This window comes from Vigna unguiculata, chromosome 9 (genome assembly GCF_037176805.1).
Source record: "Vigna unguiculata cultivar grain cowpea cultivar isolate G323 ecotype 2 chromosome 9, ASM3717680v1, whole genome shotgun sequence".
Lineage (NCBI taxonomy): Eukaryota > Viridiplantae > Streptophyta > Magnoliopsida > Fabales > Fabaceae > Vigna > Vigna unguiculata.
In genome coordinates, this window is record NC_140800.1 from 32,279,053 (window position 1) to 32,285,052 (window position 6,000).

Here is a 6,000-nt window from a genome sequence, read left to right on the forward strand (position 1 = left end):
GTGACTTCGTAGGATCATTATAAGCATTATTAAAAGGGATGTCTCTTTCTCACCTATTTCTTTTAGTTTACTTAACATTTTCTCTTGTGTTTAGCTATTTTGACCTTTATTTACATGTTTGTTTTATAGGTTTACTTTTGGTACCTTTCCTTTTGAGGTTGTCACCTTTTTGAAGTAAAAAAGGGCTTGGAATGGGCGTCTAGGCCAATGCGATTGAGTGCTACACCCATATTTTTTAAGAAAAGCACCTTTGTTTGTAGTGATGATAAGAGTTTGGGCTTGAGGCACACTTGTTGGGATGCCACATGAGAGTGAAGTAGGAAACATGTTTACCTTCTAAAAGACTTGGATGATGACTCTCACCTTTGGAGAGCATGGAGCCGAACAATTCACCCTAATCTAAGCTGCCCTAGCTTTTAGATGACTATCTTTTGCATTTGCAAAGAGGCCCTTAACCATGCCTATATAAGGGAACCTCCTTAACACTTGTAAAGGGTTTATCAATTGAGAATTTATGAGAATTTGTTTAGTCGTGAAGTTACTCTCTTCTTGAGTGCCTTTACCTCTTAGTGTCATCTTGAGTTCTTGGCTCAAGTGACAACAACACCACTCATCTTTAGTTAGATCATCCCTCAAGTGGTATGTCATCCCTCCCTTATCATATTCTTTTCTTTCCATAATTGATTTTGAAGTTTCTTTTCCTTTATATTATTTCTTATTGTTTTCATGCCTACTATCACTCTCTATTGTTATTATTTGTTTTCCAATGAATTACTTTGTCACATGAGAGGACTTAGTTTCCTAAATTCTAACTCTATTCTGAGTGAATGTTATGACAAATGTAAATCTCTAAGTGTAATAAAACATGAGTCTTCTGAAAATAAAGTCAATTGTTTATGTTGATGTGATGTCAATACTTTTTATATATGAGATGATCATTTGGACTAAAAGATGTTAGACACATTATTCTTTGAATAATTTTTTTATATAGAAATTTCATTCTAACACCTTACATGAAACTAAATTTTGAAATATAATAATTTAATTTATAACAATATAATAAAGAAATATCAACCTAATTTTAATACTATACTTTGAATTAATTAAAAAAAAAACAAGATTCATTAGAGATCAATTACTTTCTCTAAATCAATACACACGTTTTTCAAAATTGGATAATCCTTATTTTTCCTTTTTTTTATTACTTAAAACTATTTTTGTTTTATAAAAAATGTAAATCATGGTTACAATAGAAACAATCTAAATAACAACACCATTAGAAAGTAACGTTGATAGGAAAAAAATATTTTTGTTATTAATTTTTTTATTTTTTATTAAGAAGTTATAATTATAGGGAAAAAATATTTACGTAGTTATCTTGTAAATTGTTTTGGCTTGTTATTTTACTTTTTTTTTTTCGATTCTTATATTTTTGTCGGATAATATATAATATTAGCTTAAATTTACCTAAATCTGATTGAGATTGGTTCACCAAGAAATAAAAAAGAACCCCAAATTAGTATTATTACAAGTTTAAACGACCGAGTAAGCGTGTAAGCGTTGTAATTGAGAATAATTAAAATCATATAAGAATGTAATATTGGAATGTACTCAATTATAATTAAATGGTTTATATATATATATATATATATATATATATATATATATATATATATTTTAATTAAACTATATATTTATTTCATTTTTATATTTTATAAAAAAATATAAATTATCATTCTAATCAATGATAGATGAGAATATTTTTTATGTGACAAACAAAACTTTATTAGATTATAATATAAATTTCACGTAGATTAGATAAAACATGAGTTTTAGAATTAATTTTAAAAAATACTTCACCCTAATTAAAATAGGGAGGATTAAAATTATCTGTTTGTGATTAATAATTAACTCAAATGATGTAGTTAAAATATAAAAATACTAGAACTACTAAATTAATATATCTGAAGAAAAAAATAACTAATTAAACCTAAACTTCATCATCCAATAACCATTTAACGAAAAAACTTGACCTAACTGTTAGGGTTTATATCATCAAAGAAACTATGAAAGAACAATATACAACAGACAAATACATAGAACCTTTAAAAACATCAATTACAATTGTTCATGTCATTTTTTTAGTTCAGGTTTATCCATCTTTTGATCAATTATATTTCACACGCTAACTCAACCTATTGTGTGTCATCTATTATATATAATATATAATGTTATCTCCTCCAAAAATATCTTCTCATCTTTTTTAACAGCTTATATGGAGATGCTGATTAAACTATTCTATTGACAAATTGGAATCTGAGTTGGCCATGATTGAGGGAAAAAAAAAAAGGTGAATTCAATTTTTAAACAATTTTTTTACCAAACTATGAGGAGATAAACCAAAAAGGAAAACTTCTAAACCGAATTAAAAAAAAAAAAATTTATCATCGTTCAAATTTTGTTTTACAAAACAGCATGCAATGTAAATTTATATTTACAAAAATGAATAACTATATTTTGTAAAAAAAGTGTATTACTATGGTTGAAACCCAATAAATTTGTAACCTAATTATGATTACAAGGATAAAATATATTAATTTAAAAGAATTAAAATTGCAACTTAAATTGCATATTTACACATACCTTGATGTATAAAAATTCTATCTTCAACTTTCTATCACCTAATATATATTAGTTTAGGTGACTTTAATTAACAATTCAAAAGTATTATTTTTGCTTGAGCAAAAAATATTAATTTGTTTAAAAATAGAATCAAAAGAGGTTGATATTCAATTCATTTTTTTTTTTGAACAAAAATAAGATTGAAAGTAAGGTTTGAATCTTTATTCTACGCTTAAATGAAAAAAAAAAAAATCAAACTCATATAGTAAAACAAATCAATTTTCAAATATTTTATAAAATATCGTTTTACAAAATACAATTTTCAAACAGTTCAAAATTATCAATAAAGTCCATAATTTATTCATACATTATCGTTTGTTCATTTTAATTCAACCTTTCATATTCAAACTCATTACATACTTTTATCGGTATTAAGCTTGTAATTAAGATCGAATATTTTGCTTTGAATAACTACAATTCCAACCAATTTGTCTAAAATGCAATAATTTAATATAAAAAAATGATAACATGTAATAAATTTTATCCAAAATTTCATTCAATCAAGCACTACAAATCTCATATCAAACTCAAACTTTATAAATATGTTCAAACAATACAACTTTGAATAATATTGAAGATCCTATAATTTTTTATTTTTATATCCAGGTAATTTATCATAATTCCGTCAAAAATATAAATAATTTTCCATGTAATTTGTAAAACCCTCTTTTATTTTGCCCTAATTTTTAAAGGGTTGCCCCTAATTTTATGGGCCTAAGGGCTGGCCCATAAGGTGTCCAAGGTCCCTAAGGTAGCCAAACCCCTCTCACTTCTGTCATTCTTGCAGAAACAGTACTCTCACACTCTCTTTTACCCCACAAAGGCTCTACTAGGGTTTAGCCCCAATCTTGGTCAAGCTAGCTCTAAACTCGGCTCCTCTTCACTTCTTAGATATGCTCTTGGAGCTGCCGGTCCTGTTGGTTTAGGAGTCGAAGCCCGATATTAGCTCCTTTCTAGGTAAGCGAAGCTAGGATTTTTTGTTATGCTTTTATAAATAATGTGTCTGTTTTGGTTCTGTTGGGTGCTCTTGATGATTTGATGTGCTATTGATGGTGTGAAAATAATTTGTGTATTGTTTATGGATGGATTTTTGGCTTGGCATGCGTGAGAGTAGGTGAGATCTGCTATGCTCGCCTAAGTGAGCTATTTTTCGCCCAAACGAGAAGCTCTCGCCTAAGCGAGAATAGCAGTAACTCGCCCCCTTTGGTTTCGAATGCTCACCTGAGCGAAGGCCTCTCACTTGAGCGAGAACTCGAAGTGCTCTCTGTTTTCAATCTCGCTTAAGCGAAAGCTTTTCGCTTGAGCGAGAAACCCCTGTCGCCTGAGCGAGAGCTCCTTAGCTTGAGCGAGATTGACGGCATAGTTGTTTAAATACTTGTATGCTCCCATGATTGATTTTTTTACCCTTTTAAAGCATGACAATATGATGCCAATGTTTTATGTAACGAGTTTGTGTTTTCTTTAGTTTTTGTTGTTTGGGATTTTGTGTTCTTACATGTTGAAACCAGTGAAAAGCTGTTAGTTTAGCTTAAGCGAGAGATTTTAGCTTAAGCGAGATCAGTCTAGCTTAAGCGAGACTAGTCTAGCTTAAGCGAGAATTGCTGCAGAATTTTAATTCCTTACTTTAACTTGAACTTGTGGATTGATTCAATTAGTTTTAAAATCATGAATTGGGCGAATGGGTATGAGTAGAATGGTTTATGGTCTGTGGTTGATAAGTTTAACATGACCTTGGCATGTGGCATGTATGAGATGGTTGGTAATTAAAGTGGCATGGTATTGGTATGAGATGAAATTCTATATTCATGGTTTGGGAAGGATGAGTTGGTATTGATTCTACATTCGAATATGAATGAATATGGTTTATAAAGGTTGGTCTGAGATTATTTGCATGATAAATATTATTCAATTGTTTGAGCATGATTGGTCGAGGGTCAGTGCATAATTCCTTGAGATCTCTAGGTGGGATTTCAGGGTCGTGCTTCAGTGGTCGGGACGTAATTCTATGGGCCCTGTTAGTGGGTGTCCATGGTGGTGCCCCATCTGTATAATTTGGTAAGGATTCAAGGTAAGGTTGCATACTGACACTCTAAGGAGTCAGTTAGTCTCACTTAGAGCGGACTGACTCTTGTGGTGAGAGTAGCAGGAGGCCTGAAACTCACTAAGGGCTAACCTTGTGTGTGAGGGATTGATTCATTGTAACACTTGTAACACATAGCTCGGGGGTGAGCAGGAGCAGAGGTATCCACCACAAGTGCAAGCATCTGCTGAATCCGACCAGATTATATGTATCCAGATGAGTCGAGTCGGGTCTTAGTGTATTGATTGGAAGGTCATAACATGCTTGGATGATGTATGTATATTGGACTGTGAAAGTATATTTGATTGCATGATAAAACTAATTTTGGCTCTAGCTTACCCTTCTGTTGTTTGTTGTATGTTCTGTGGTGTGGTCTTTTCTTTTGCAATGATCATCAACTTGTTGATGTGAGCAGATGTGAGAACTCCCCGTAATCATCAGGGTGATGGAGGTTCCGCTGCATAGTCTGCTTGGACTGGATCTAGGTTTATTTGGACTTTCCTTTAGGGCTATGGCCCGTGTACCGCTAGTCTTTAGGCTTAAAATTCTAAATGTTGATGATTTATATTTTATACTTTGTTATGACATCGTAGTGTGCCCTTTTTTTATTCGGATTTTCTCTTGGATAATTGTGAGGAGTAGTATCTACACTCCAGGACTTTGTTTCTAATACTATTACGCGTGACATTCTTTTAATTAGCATTATTAATTAAATGGGGTGCTACATAATTCCTTACTCCATATTATGTTTTTGTTTAATCAATAAATCCTTCTGTATTTAAGAACTCATAACAAAATATCCAAAAATAAATAAATTAACATAAAATTTAACTAAATTGAGAAACACTTTTTTTAAGATATACTTGATTTAAAAATTTGATGATTTAGAAATAATTTCTAATTCTCCATATTCTAAAGAAAAATAATTAAGATAAAATTTTAAAAAGAAACAAAAAGGAAAAAAAAAACTAAGAGGAGAACGTCACAATAACAAGTCTACCTACTAATGATAAACTTATATATATATATATATATATATATATATATATATATATATATATATATATATATATATATATATATGAATTTCATATATTATAAAATTAATCTATACTGACAGATTAAGTTAAAGGAACTACAAACTCGCCCTATATTTAATTTGAATATACATATTTGCTACATTGAAATCAATGATTTTGCAAAATAAATAAAAACTTATATTTTTTTTTTTAAAATAC